This window comes from Orcinus orca, chromosome 12 (assembly GCF_937001465.1).
Source record: "Orcinus orca chromosome 12, mOrcOrc1.1, whole genome shotgun sequence".
Lineage (NCBI taxonomy): Eukaryota > Metazoa > Chordata > Mammalia > Artiodactyla > Delphinidae > Orcinus > Orcinus orca.
In genome coordinates, this window is record NC_064570.1 from 45,420,793 (window position 1) to 45,435,309 (window position 14,517).

At 40.1% G+C, this 14,517-nt stretch overlaps 1 long non-coding RNA gene across 1 annotated transcript in view; it reads left to right on the top strand.

Annotated features, from left to right (window-relative positions):
- LOC125960696 (uncharacterized) overlaps nt 1-14,517 on the top strand; it is a 337,743-nt gene that overhangs the window by 78,102 nt on the left and 245,124 nt on the right. The window contains exons 4-5 of the long non-coding RNA XR_007470626.1: nt 5,111-5,288; nt 5,934-6,153. This is a non-coding gene — a long non-coding RNA (uncharacterized LOC125960696). The remainder of the gene's footprint in view (nt 1-5,110; nt 5,289-5,933; nt 6,154-14,517) is intronic.

Sequence of the window (14,517 nt, forward strand, 5' to 3'; positions counted from 1 at the left end):
AGTGAATGGGGACTTTTTTTGCCTTTTGTTTGGTCTTCTTCATTTTTCAAAGCCCAGTTTAAGTCCTGCTTTGTCCAAGAAACTTTCCTGAGTTGCCACAGACAGCCTCACTTCTCTCTGACCTCTGCTTCTCCCTAACTCACCTTTATTTTAAAAATTTGCTTATCTGACAATTCTCCTGTAAGGTCAATAACCTGTGATACAGCATTTATGGGTGCCAAACTCTGTGCTGAGTGCTTTGCCATAATCATTGCTTCTAATCCCTTACCACCAGGTAAGCACTGTTACCTACATTTTACAGGTAAGGAAACACAGGTAACATTGTATTATTATTTATGTTATTAGATTACATCGCCTCTCCCCATCTAACTTGTAATCCTCTCAAGAACTGCAAACAGGTTTCTTATCTCTTGGTGTCTTAGTTTCCCCACATGCCGTAGGAACTCAAAGGAGCAAATTGTTGATGTTAATGGCCGGTTTTACTTTCTGTCTACTCCATGAAGACGGAATTTTAAATGTAAATACATAGATGTGCTCTACAGGCCATCTTTAAAGCCCTAGAAACCTCACATCAAGCCAGGAAAATTAAGTGTGAAGAGAAGGAATAATACGTACGTGGGACTTGCCATTTTGAGAGTCCATTGATGTCGCTTTTGAGTCACAGGAAGCTTTGCTTCAACATTTAAAAGAGGAAGAAAATGTTAGGCACATTGTGACTATTTGAATATTCTCTTGGGTTGATTTCCTGCATTACATCTTTGAAAGTGTCCTGATTTTCCTATGTATTCCAGTGCTGAGTGGTATTTCCTGTCTCAGCCTAAAAAATGGGATTTGACTCTTAACAGGAAGTGTCAGTAACAGCATCAGCTGCAGTGACAGAGATGCTGCAGCAGTGACTAGCACATTGTAACACATTTGAATTTGGATCTTAAAATAAGCCACACACGCTGAATAAGTATGTAAGTGTATATGAAATAAGTATGCATGCCTTATCATAATTTTAAGTCTGATTTTTATTGTCAAGAATGTTTCCATTTAAGAGTTTTTAAACTCTTGCCTTAAAGGGTTGGCCAAAGATCATTTCTGTGTTTTTTAGTCTCTTATATCCAAATTGTCAGATATTATGTGTGAAGAGGCCATTCAAGGCAGAATCATGAAAATTACAGATGGAAAATTAGGTCATTTTCTTTTTCCTTTTCCAATACAGGCTGCTTTCCTTACAGAATATCTTCAAATATTTTTTCCATCCTTGTTTAGAATGACGTACACGAATGATGGGGCCATTACAGGTTCCCCTGGGAGGTTATTCCACAGAATAATGGGACTTGCTGTAGGTATATTTTTTACCTGATTTTTAACCTAAACTTTTTTTATTTTTTGCTCAATTTCATTCTGTTACCCCTTGGACCACCTGTACGGTTCTTCATAGAAGGTTGCAGGATGCTCCTTTTGATAGGAATACTCAAAATAATTAAAGGGAACTAGGTCCATTTATGTTTGATGTGCATAAGTCTGCTTTGTTTATCATGTGCTTATTGACATGGCCTAAGGAGGCATAATGATAGTGGGTGATTCTTAAACATAGTCACAGAACTGGATAAGAAAAAGTTCATAAATATTCTTTTAAGTAGGTGTAAAAAATATTAGGCCCCTTCTTTTGAGCATACGTCAGGTCTCTCATTTATGGGAAAATGAATGAAATAAGCAACCTGATCAGTCTCGTCTTGGATTGTCTAGAACTTCTCCAGTAAGTTAGACTTGCATTAGTATGTTCAGTTCGGCTTCATACTCTAGCCATAAACTGGGATTTCCAATATGCCGTATCCCAGAGACACCAACCTTGAGGCTTGTTGTGTGCTGTATGTCCATGGCTGAGCCCGTGCCTGGCAGATATCAGGCGCTTTGTTGGATAATTGAATCCAATGAATTATGTACTAATTAGAAAAAAAAGTAGTGAGAGCAGCCATGAATCTAGTATTTTTGACACCCAGCGCCAATCATTTTCAATACCCTTATATGAAAAATGTATTTCAGTAATAATTGTGCAATGAAATGAGTAATAACAGCCAGAAGAGAAATATAGACAATAAAGTTTTATTAAACGTAACAGATAATCATGCAAATAAATTAATTAAAAATAAAAACAAATATTACAGAATAAAAATATTTTAGTTTTATATATATATATAAATTAAAATATAATACATTAATGATTTCTTGGGAAAAAGGAAAATACTTTATACTGCCATTTATTCCATTGCTTCCAGAGGCGGTATTGAAGCGACTCAAGTTTGCCTTCTTTGTCTTTACAATCATTGTTTGTTTTGAATCTATTGTTTTAAACACTTGAAGCTGTAGTACCCTAGGAATTGGAGATGCTAACTGCCCTCTAGGTAAGCTCAAAGGATTCCAAACCATTTTGAACTTACTCTCTAAGTGAATGTGGACCGCTGAGTCTCTGGGTATACAAATGGAGGTTCCAGAATACGATGTTTATTTAAGAATAATATGTTTTTATATATATGAAGATTACATACGTATTATTAAAACTCAGCAGTAACCACAGCAATTGCTTAGAACTTGGACCAACGAAAGATACTTTAAGGGGGAGGAGTATTTTATCATTGACATTGTTTAGAGTTGGCAGAGCATAGGGAAAATAAAAAGCAGTGTGCCTTTGAGCTTGTCATTTCTTTTAGTTTATTACTGAAAAATTCTTAATATTATTTAAAAGTTTAAAATTTCTCTACAGACCATGATGACTTGCTTGCGCTTGGGGCAGACCGTTCCCATTTCCCTGTCCTGGGTTCACCACTGTGGAGGATACTAATTCTGCTTTGAACAAAATTTTTGAAAAAAAAAAAAAAATTAAAAATCTCAAGTCATCCATTATAGTTTGACTTCCATGGTTTGCAGGCATCCAATACATATTTTTTGAATGCCTAACGAGGAGAGAGAGTGGAGGATGGGTGAAATCCCTCAGAAGGGGGCTGTGGGCATTGGAAAGTAGCAGGCCAGTATCAGGTCCCCGGGGGCAGCAGAACAAGGACATCAGCAATTTAGAAAGGGAAGTGAGCAGTAGAACAAAGAACTGATGTTTTGTTCTGTTGGTGATGGTCATGGGCTGCTGGTGGGAAGAGCAGAAGCAAGAGAGTTTCTCGAGGCTTAACTTCCCATCTCATTCTTTTCATTTCTACCTTTGACCGGGGTTAGCCATACATGTTTTCCCCATTCTATTGCTCAGTTCCTGAGAAAACCCTTCCTACTCTTCCTTCAGTGACTTATCTGCTTCTGTCGATAATCTGGAAATTTTATGGTGAAACTGCAAAAGGGTGAGACACTAAAATGCATCTCAGGTCATGTGGAACATTTGTATGCCAGATGCGTGGTACAAGTGGGGAGTACTTTGCATTAAATTCTTTCTGACATTCTTCTCTTCTCAGGCTCAGTTTTCTCTTGCTGACATTTTTATTTTTTATTTTTGCGGTACGCGGGCCTCTCACTGTTGTGGCCTCTCCCGTTGCGGAGCACAGGCTCCGGAAGCGCAGGTTCAGCGGCCATGGCTCACGGGCCCAGCCGCTCCGCGGCACGTGGGATCTTCCCGGACCGGGGCACGAACCCGTGTCCCCTGCATCGGCAGGCAGACTCTCAACCACTGCGCCACCAGGGAAGCCCTTTGTAGGCATTTTTATACACTTCCTCTCCAGTTAGAGCAAGGGTAACCAAGAAGTGTAATCCTCTGAGACGGCTCTTAGCCGTTCTGTTTTAGTCCTCATCACTCTGTCCAATAGAAATCTCATACAAATATATGAGAACGCCCTGTAACCTGTTTCATCTTGGCCCCTCCATCTCCTACTCTCTTATCAAAAATAGAATTTCAGCGTACCCATTAGGATGGCTATTAAAAAAAAATAGAAAATAACAGGTGTTGGTGAAGATGTGGAGAAATTGGAACCTTTGTGCACCGTTGATGAGAATGTAAAATGGCGCAGCCACTATGGACATCAGTATGGCAGTTCCTAAAAAAATTTTAAAAAGAATTAATAGATGTAGCTAGTGGGAAGCTGCTGTGTAGCACAGGGAGATCAGATCGGTGCTTTGTGATGACCTAGAGAGGTGTGATGGGGAGGGTGGCAGGGAGGCTCAAGAGGGAGGGGATATATGTATAACTGATTCACTTTGCTGTACAGCAGAAACTAACACAACATTGTAAAGCAATTATAATCCAATAAAGATGTAAAAAAAATTAAAATAGAGTTAATATATAATCCAACAATTCCACTTCTGGGCATACACCCAAGAGGACTGAAAGCAAGGAGGAGGTATTTGCACCCCCACGTTCATAGAAGCACTATTCATAATAGTCAAGATGTAGAAGCCACCAGGTCTGTTGATGGATGAATGGATAAACAAAATGTGATATATCCATACAGTGAAATATCACTCAGTCTTAAAAAGGAAGGACATTCTGACACATGCTATGGCTTGGCTGGACTTTGAGAACACTATGCTAAGTGAAGTGAGCCAGTCAATATTGTATAGCTTAATTTATAGAAGATACCTTTATAGAGTAGCCAAATTCATAGAGACAGAAAGTAGAATGGTGGTGACCCAGGGTTAGGCTGAGAGGGAAATAGAGAGTTGTTGTTTAATGGGTGCAAAGTTTCAGTTTGGGAAGATGAAGAAAGTTCTGGAGATGGAGAGCGGTGATGATTGCACAACAATATGAGTGTACTTAATGCCACTGAACTGTATGCTTAAAAATGGTTCAGGTGATAAATCATCTAACGTTACATGTTTTTAACCTCAGTAAAAAAAAAAAAAAGAAAATCTGACAACATTATACACCTTAATCCCAGAAAACTGCATGTGAAAAATAATTATGGGTATTTTACCACAATAAAAGATAATTAAAAAATAGAATTTCAAGTTTGATTGTTATACATCACTCTTCATATAAAATAACAGAGAGCTATTTTAGGGGAGTTAGAGTCTGATGGCATGGGCCACATGCTCTAGCTCAGCCTAGGCAAGTTTTGAAATAATGCTTGGTGGTTGGCGTGGTTTGAATACAATACATGGTTAAGCGGTATTACCTTGTTCTTTCCAGGTCAAAGAGAGGAACAGAAGAGTAAATCAGAAAAGGAAATGGCCACCCCTGTCTAATTAGATGGAGAGATTACATCCCCAACTCATCTACATCATGTTTAAGGATCTGAATGGTCACTTCAGCTCCTGTTGCATCTTAGTGGAGGCTGCTTGTGCAAAATGATGTTTGGCAAAATCAAGTAAGCAAATTGGATGTCATGTGAATTAAAAGCAAAGTTGGGAAGAACTTTGCAATGGGATATCCACCTTTTGACATTTAGGTTACCAGGCCAGCGACGGCATGGGATCTTAGTAAAAGAAAGCTATGATTACCTTAGAGACTATTGGGCGATAAGAAACAGCAATAATGATGCTTTGAATTAAGGCATTTCTCCCCAGGGCTCACATATGCAATAATTTCTTCTCACAATATACTGAGAAACCAGGGAGGAATGGGTATTATTATCTCCAGCTTATAGTTAATAGAAGGTGAAACTGAGGCACAGAGAAGTAATCTGAGTTTGAAGCAGTGTCTCATTGGCAGGGGTAGCAGTAGAAAACAGGATTAATTTCCTGATCTCCGGGCCTCCTGTCTATAAATGGCTTGCCTTCTGTTCTGTTGATCCTGCCCAACAAAGCTGCACCCCATTGTCCCCAAACATGGCAACAGTTGGCTCCCCAGATACACTTTTAAAGCAGAGAAGCCTTACAAGAAGACTGGGACCTTTAGGCCCCTCCAGAGGCTAGCAAATGTGTGGGTGACCATCACATAACTTCAGGGTTGGCTCGTGAACCTCAGTTTCCTTCACTGTCACATTTCTCTGTTTCTAAGTTCCTTTGAGCAGGGAGAAAAGACAACTGGAATTTCAGTGAGCTCCATTTTCTTGGCTTACAAGTCACAAGCTCCAGTTAAGTGCCACCCTGAATAAGTGGCTCCTTTGTGTTGAGGGAGAGACCACCCCCTGACCCAGAGATGCGGTTTTGCAACACGCAGATGGAGATTTCCAGAAGTCCTCAGCTGGAGCAGCTAAATGTGACTGAGACAACACAGTCCCATAGACAAAGGTCAGACCTATTTTAATCTCTGAGTGAGGCTATTACTCTGGGACAAGGCCCTTCTTGTCTGATTTCCTGCTATTTTCAGTGATTCACAAGCCTGACTCTCTTTCATCTGGGAGTGCAGAGACCCCTCCCCCTTTTAGATTTGTTTGTGAGTTAAAATAGTTCCCATCCTCAGTCTTCTCGGAGTGTCTACTTGCAGCCGTAGAATTCCTCAGGCTGTGACCTGGAGGAGTCCCTGGGAGGGAGAGTCAGGGCAGCTTGGAATGCAAGCCCAAGGGAGGAATCCGGAGTGTAACAGGAAGTGGGGTTGCTGCTTGCTTGCCCAGAGGCTTGGAGCCGATAGATCAGTGGGGCTGACTCCTCTGACAGTGCTCTGGGAGGCTTCTGCAACACAGCCTTACGGAGGCTTGCCCTGTACTGTCTGCTGAGGTGTAAGCATCGTGCAGGTGTTTCAGTCCAATCCAGTCACTATAGAATCCGATGCAATTAGGATGAAAGACGCTCCTTTACTTTCTTGATGACACAGCCCTCATGTTCTGTAATTACTGGTCCATTTGGATTGATAACCCTCGTATTTATGGGTTATTTCTCCAAAGTGAATGCTGCAATATAAAAGCCTGCTTATCCAGTTATCCTGTGGCTTTTGAGTGTGCTAGTTCCCTCTTTTCTTTAAAAAAATTTTTTTAAATAACTTTATCTACTGTGGAAACATCTCAAATCACTGTTTCTTAATTGTTTAATACCTCAGTTTGATGTAGACAGAGAAGAAATTGAGAAATGTAGCCAAAGCTAGCCTTCAGGGAATCTGCCCAGAGTAATAATAATGATGAGTTGACACTTGTTGATTCTATACTCCTTGCCAGGTACTGTGCAAATGCTTTATACATGTTCTCTCATTTAATCTACATAAGAATCCCATGAGATCATTTTACTGAAGACAAAACAAGGTTTAGGGAAGTTAGGTAATTTTCCCTAAATCACACAATTAGTTTGTGGATAGAACTAAAATTCCATCTCAGATCTTCATGCTGCTAAACACAATGGAACAATTTTGCTGAAACTTTGAGAATAAATGTTGGATCTTCCCTAATGTCATGGTCTTTGTGGATATCATACAGTTAAAGATTTTCTACATTTTCTTCTCATTCTTTTTAAAGAAAAGGTCCCTGAAGTCAGTGAGAAACTTTGGTGAGTTGCCCTTTCCATTTGTTTATAAGAGGAAACGTTAACTTCTGTGATTGTTCCACACATTCTTGCCACTTCCCTAAATCAAAGAAAAAAAAGAGCCAAAAAACATGGCTGTAATGCCTGTTTTCATATCAGAAGGTCAAAAAACAAAGATCCATGAGGAAATAGTGGGAAGAGAGTATTGTCACAAAAACACCAGAAGTTGCATAAATAAATAAATAAATAAATAGTTTTGAGGGGGATGGAGAGAAGAAATTAACATTTTGTTTCTGAATTCTGATTCAAATCTAATGTTTTCAGAAGTGACAATTCATCCCACAAAAGACTGAAGGCTTTTGGATTTGGTTGTATCAACGCTCCACCCACAGAGTAAAATTGAGAATTGATTACACCCCTCCCCTTGCTTGAGGTCAAGCAAGCAGCAGAATCCACTACTTTTTTTTTTTTTTTTTAATTTTAATTTTTTTTTTTTTGCGGTACGCGGGCCTCTCACTGCCGTGGCCTCTCCCGCTGCGGAGCACAGGCTCCGGACGCGCAGGCCCAGCGGCCATGGCCCACGGGCCCAGCAGCTCCACGGCATGTGGGATCCTCCCGGACCGGGGCACGAACCCACGTCCCCTGCATCAGCAGGCGGACTCTCAACCACTGCGCCACCAGGGAAGCCCCAGAATCCACTACTTTTGCTGTGGACTTTGTCTACACCCCAGAGCAAGGTGGAGAGAGAAGCCAATTATCCAAATTTTCAAGTCAAAGAAGAAGTACTTTGGCTTTAATTATCTGGTAGAAAGTGTTTGGAAACCTGATTTATTTGCGCATATTTTTATCTTTGCTTGATACAAACAGAGTGACTTTGTGTTTAGGCCATTTCAATTGATAGTTATTCAAGATTTCCTAGTTACTGGACTTGTCTCTGCTCATGTGAAGAGAGGTAGCTTCATGTTCCACTGGGAGAGAAGGGCTGAGGTCAGAGATTTGGTTTTTAGGTCACTGCCAACACTGAAGAAGGATGCAAACAGGGCTTCTCAGCCCCAGCTTTGCAGGAGAATCACCTAGGGAGCTCTTAAAAGTGTACCAGTGGCCCTGGTCCCATATAAGGCCAACTAAGTCAGGATCTTTGGGGTCGGGGCTGAGGCCAGGACATTTTCTAAAAGCCCCCTTGTGATTTGAAAGCATCCATGGTTGAGAATCATTGGATTCATCCTGGATATTATCATTCTGATGATAAGTATAAAAAAGATGGAGAATACTTCAGTTCCATTGTCCAAATGATCCACAGACATTTGATTTTTAAGAATATCAAAAAGAGATAAGGCAAAATGACAGTGTAAGTTAATCTTCTTGCCCTTTCCAGTGGCACTGTGGTCTCGTATACCTGTCTCAGATAAAATATGCCTTATAGTTCTCAAAGTTAGTTATGAAAGCAAATTCTAAAACAGAAAACTCTTTCAGAAGGATGAGAAAGAAAAATCTCTATCTGATGAGTACTACCAAATAGAGAACAACATTGACCAAAAACCATACTTTTAACTGATTCAGAAATCACCTTCACAAATCTTTTGGCTTTATATTTTACTATTCGCACAGGCACAATTATTTTCCATACCCATTTGATGGTTTAAAGAAGTAGTGGTTCTCAAACTTTATTGTGCATCTAAATTACCCAGGGAACTTGGTAAAATCCAGATTGCTGGGCTCCATTCCTGCGGTTTCTGGTTTGATGGGTCTGGGGTGGGATCCAATAATTTGCATTTCTAGTAAGTTCCCAGGTGAGGCTGGTCGTGGGACCACAGCAAACTGAAGTAGAACTTGAACACTTCTCCCCAAAAGCTCATTATAAGTTTGTGAAGAATAATGTGAATATTTACTTTAGTATTATTTTTATTCCAAAATGGATTTGAATGATTCTCTAAAAGTACACATAATAGGTTAAATTTTTAAATTAAAAAAAAGGTAAGGAAATTAGGGTGAAAAGTAAAGTTTGGGTACTAAGATAAAATCAAACAGCACATACATATAAAAGGTATTTTAGGGCTTCCCTGGTGGCGCAGTGGTTGGGAGTCCGCCTGCCAATGCAGGGGACACAGGTTTGTGCCCGGTTGGTCCGGGAAGATCCCACACGCCGCGGAGAGGCTGGGCCCGTGAGCCATGGCCGCTGAGCCTGTGCGTCCGGAGCCTGTGCGTCCAGAGCCTGTGCTCCACAACGGGAGAGGCCACAACAGTGAGAGGCCCGCGTACTGCAAAAAAAAAAAAAAGGTATTTTAAAAAGTAAGATACAGAAAATGAAATATATTTTACTATTTAACAAAATATACATTTGAGAGTATCAATTCTATATAGCAAATCTTATATCATTCCTGAGCTTTTTCTTACTTCTGAATTCCTTTGAAACTTAGATAATATAATATTTAGCTATTCTAAAGTAAAGTAAAAAAGGAAAATTGCCCGGCCAATCCTAGGGATACTGGCTAATGATGTGAGATTCTATTTGGCTCTTCCGTATATGCATAGACTGCTTTCAAACAGAATACAATAAAATGAAACGAGGGTGACATGCCTGGTTTATTTAATAAAACTGTGTGTACAGTAGATAACTAAACTGAAGAAATGATTTAGAGGCTTGAAATGTTTAGATTCATTATCTACACAGTAACACAAAATCAAAAGCAGGAGGCAGTCTGAGCAAATGAAGCAAGTCAGGTGGAGAGTGTGGTCCCCTGACATGGTGCCCTGTCTAACGGGAGCACGTGGCCCTGTGCTGTCAGATAGTTGATTTATTGAGAGAAGCTAGGGCGAATTTTTATACAAAATGTTATGAATTTTAAATGTTGACAACAAATTCAATTAAAATAAATAACACTATGTGAGTCAAACAGAATCGATTTGGGCCAGATTTGGCTTTGCTAATTTGAAAACTTGTCTTCAGGAATTAATTTTTTCCTGGTTAATTACCAACTCCTCTTTGCATTCTGAGTAGGTTTCTACCCAGGCAGCTAATTGAAGCAGAGCCAGACAAATTACTGACTGCTATTTGCATGGCTTTCCTTTAACCCACTGGTTCTCCAAGTGAGGTCCTAAGTTGTATTAGCATCTTCTGGGAACTTGTAGAAATACAAATGAGACTTGCCCATCCCAAATGGGCTAATTTCATATGACCCGCCCCAAACTTACTTAGTCAGAAACTCCGGGAATGGAGCCAGAAATCTGTTTTAACAAGCCCCTCCATGTGATTCTCATGCCCACTAAAAGTTGGAGGGCCCCAATTTACTTGAAGAGAATTTAAGGCAGCCTCATTAAACCAGAACAGATCTACTGGGTTGGTAATAAGATGAATACCTTACCAGCATCCGGAGCCAGAGCGCTCTGGTTATGCGACGTTCCAAATGGTGCTGGGTATCATTACCCTGTTAATAGATACTCTGGTATATTTCATTGAAAAAGATATAATTCCAAAGTAGCATGGAGAGTCTCATTTGAAAAGTTTGCTGAAGAATATCTGTCAGTTTAGGGATCGTGTCAATGGTTATTTACTCTTTCTCACCAACTGCTCCGGTTGTCGTGCTTGGTGTCAGCTGAAAATATTCTCACTTCCTTTCTCACTACGTTTACCAATTTTCGGAGGGTCACTAGAATATGAGTATAGTTATAGATCCTTGTAACTAGCCTTCTAATGGGAAAACAGCTTCAAATATACAAATAAGGGTCAAGATATATCTATAGAAGAACACTTATTCTCAACAAAAGAGAATTTAATCTTAAATCAGTATATTTAGCAATATCCAGATGTGTGGTAACAAATACCAACATTTCAACTGCACATGCTATTTTCTTCCCTATATTTGACATTTGGTAGTTAGCTGGAGCAGTATAAGAAGCACTGGTGGGCACTAAGGAGGCTTGGTTTCTTCATGTCTGTCCCTATCCCTCCATGTGCCTTGGACGGGTCGTTTGTGACTTCCCTTTTCTCAGCCTGTAAAAGGAAGGCCTTGCACTGTATGATCTCTGAGAGCCTTTCAGCTCTGAAAACATTCCGTGATATTTAAGGCTTATTGTCATGTGGGTTACTAGTCTTAGCTGAAGCTTCTTTAGTTGTTTGGCTGTCTGTGGATTGTATATTCACGTGCATTCCATTTAAATCACATGCTCTGAGCTCATTTACTTGAACTTTTATAGTAGTACTTAAGCATTTATATGTTGCTTTTTATCTTCAAAGCACTTAACATACTTAAGAATCCTTCCAGCAACACTTTGAGGTAGCTAAGTATTATTAAAATAGAAAGAGGAAGAGGGTGAGGGAGAAAGAGAGAAAGAAGGAGAAAGAGAGAGAATTGTAAGTCATTTAATGATTTGTCTCTGGCTAAAGGAAGAGAATATACCAGGGCAGCACAATTAGAAATTTTAAAAAATATTTTTTAAAAAGGGGGGTGGGGAGGAAGAGAGAATATACCAGGGCCAGAATGAAAACTGCTTCCCTGTTTCACATTAGACTTGGTATCAAACTTTTCTTCCACCACACGTTCTTAGGATTTAGAATCCTCCCCGCGCTGCTCTAGGATCTCCTCGAATCTTTGTAGGCTGAAGGCATTTTGATGTCGTCTGCCTCATTGGAGGGCAGAGACCACATCTTGCACAAGTGCTCAGTTCATAACTGAAGTTTGCTGTTGGGTCCTTTCCTATTTTAAGCTGATGTAACCAAAAGCAGAAGGAAAGAAAGTGAAGGCTTCTACTGCAAGGAAGCAACGAATCCATGGAGTAGATGCTTGGGCTGCTAGCTTGCAGGTTTGCAGTCTTAAATTCTCCTTGTAGCTTACCAGAGAGCAACGCCTTTTAAAATAATGCCAAACACATGTTGAACTTTAGTAACCTGTACTCTTTAACGAAAATGTAACTCTGAGCAGGGTGTATAATCAAGGACCTAATAATGAAAATATTGCTTAAAAATTTAAAGTTTGGTTTGAGGTTTCATGATGCTGACACAGGAAGAACAGTGTGAATGGAGAGAGAGAGGATGTGCAGAGGGATGGCAGGGAGAAAAGGGCAAAGGGGAGGGAAAGGAAGATGAGTTCTCTGGAGGAGACTCTGCACAAGAACTTCAGCTATCACCGCAGTGTCCTCCAGACATGTTCAAAGACAGGAAGACCAGTGCTAAGAAATGAATGTCAGAAGTACCCGCATGAATGCCTCTCTTGTATGAAGTTAGATCGCCTTTAGCATAATGTTATGTATTTTACTTCAGAAATTAGATCAGACTTTTTTTTTGCTATCCACTTTAATCCAAGAACTCATTTCTTTGTAAATTTCTAATCCACCATATAACAATTTTAGAGGTGTTTTATGGTTATAGAAATTTGTGAAACGGCTGCTTAAGCTATATTTATACATAAGCTTATATGCTCCAATTAAAAAAATAATAACACACAAAAAACAACCCAAAGCTAGTTCATCAATGTTTAATGTTGAGATTAAAAAATGGAGCTTCGCTGAACCGTGTTTTTAAGTTGGACAGTCTTCTCCTGGCAAATATTTTATTTTATTTTATTTTATTTTTTTTGCGGTACGTGGGCCTCTCACTGTTGTGGCCTCTCCCGTTGCGGAGCACAGGCTCCAGACGCGCAGGCTCAGCAGCCATGGCTCATGGGCCCAGCCGCTCCGCGGCATGTGGGATCCTCCCAGACCGGGGCATGAACCCGCGTCCCCTGCATCGGCAGGCGGACTCTCAACCACTGCGCCACCAGGGAAGCCCCTGGCAAATATTTTAGATGGCCTGCCCTGGGACTTGGTATAACTGCCTTGTTCACACTGTTGTAAAAACATGCATTTGCCTCAGAAAGTAGTTTCCTGTTTTCCTATTTATTGGCTCACTGAATTTTATTTTCCAAAGTACTGAAATTTACTGTCATTTGAAAAGACGTCATAGAGGATGGCGCTGGGCGTGGCCTCCTGTTTGTTTCTGGCGGAGCTGCTCCTGGTGCTGGCACTTCCCTGAGGTCCCAGCAGGTATTATTCCTGGAGCTCATCTTCCCAGGCTCTGAAATGTGAGGTTTTCTGTTGATAGAAAGTCGGCAGGGCTTTGAGGCGACTCCCTTTCTCATGCTGGTCTACTCATGGCAGACCTGTTCATAGAGACTTAGTAATTTGTACTGTGAAATGGAGATAGATAGTTCGTTTTTGGAATTGGTCTGGGATTCCAAAAAAGGATTCCTGGGTCTCAAGACATCCTAGGTCAGTAACCGGAAGATTTCTGGTGGTGAAAACAATCACCACATAATGAAGGCAGCTGGCCAATCTTGGGTGCTATTTTGTCCAGGCAGTTGTAGAGCCAGGGAAATTGTCCTGTCTTCATAAGTGACTGGAAGTCACTTGAAGTCCTCAGAAGGTCCCTCTTCCTTACACAATGCTGAAGGAATACTTGTAAATTTTTACTTTGCAATTCTTATTTTTTTTGACAGTGCAGCTATCCAGGGGGAAGAGATTTCTCTGTGCTCTGCAAATCTGTTCCTTAACAGCTTACTACATTCTACTTTGTATTTTGATGAATTGTCTACATAACTTATTTGCTGTATTAAATTTAAGTTCTTTTTGGTAGGAATCATATTCTATTAATTTCTATATCTCTTTGTGCCTGTAATTCTGCCTTGCACTCCATAGAAATTCAATACGTAGGACTTATCTATTTGTTGTATGCATGTATGCATTCTACTTATTGCCAGGTCCCCCTTATTTTTTCTTTTTCACCAAATAGTTTCTTCTATGAGGTACCTGGATAATGATCTGACTAGAAAATAATCTCCACCCCTAGTATTTAAAATATATTATGTCATGGATCCACAATAATTTCCAAAGAAACACAGCACAGTCCTCCTCCTATACAGCCATCAAGTGTGAAACCCTGTGGTTGGAAATAGATTTTCTAGCCAATACAGCTTCCCCCTCACCAAAAATGCAAAATGCCATTATTTCTTCAGACACTGTGGGAAATGTATTAGAATACCAAAATATAAATTGCTATATCCTGAAATTCTTCTCATATAGTTACTCTTAGGAGGGTACCAGGAAATAGTGTTCAGGCCCCATATATATAAAATGTGTTAGAACATGCTTTTTGGGATTTTGCCTAGCAGCATTGTGAGATGCAATTCAATTCAGCCCACAATATTTCCTTAGAGTGAGTTTTAAGAAGAA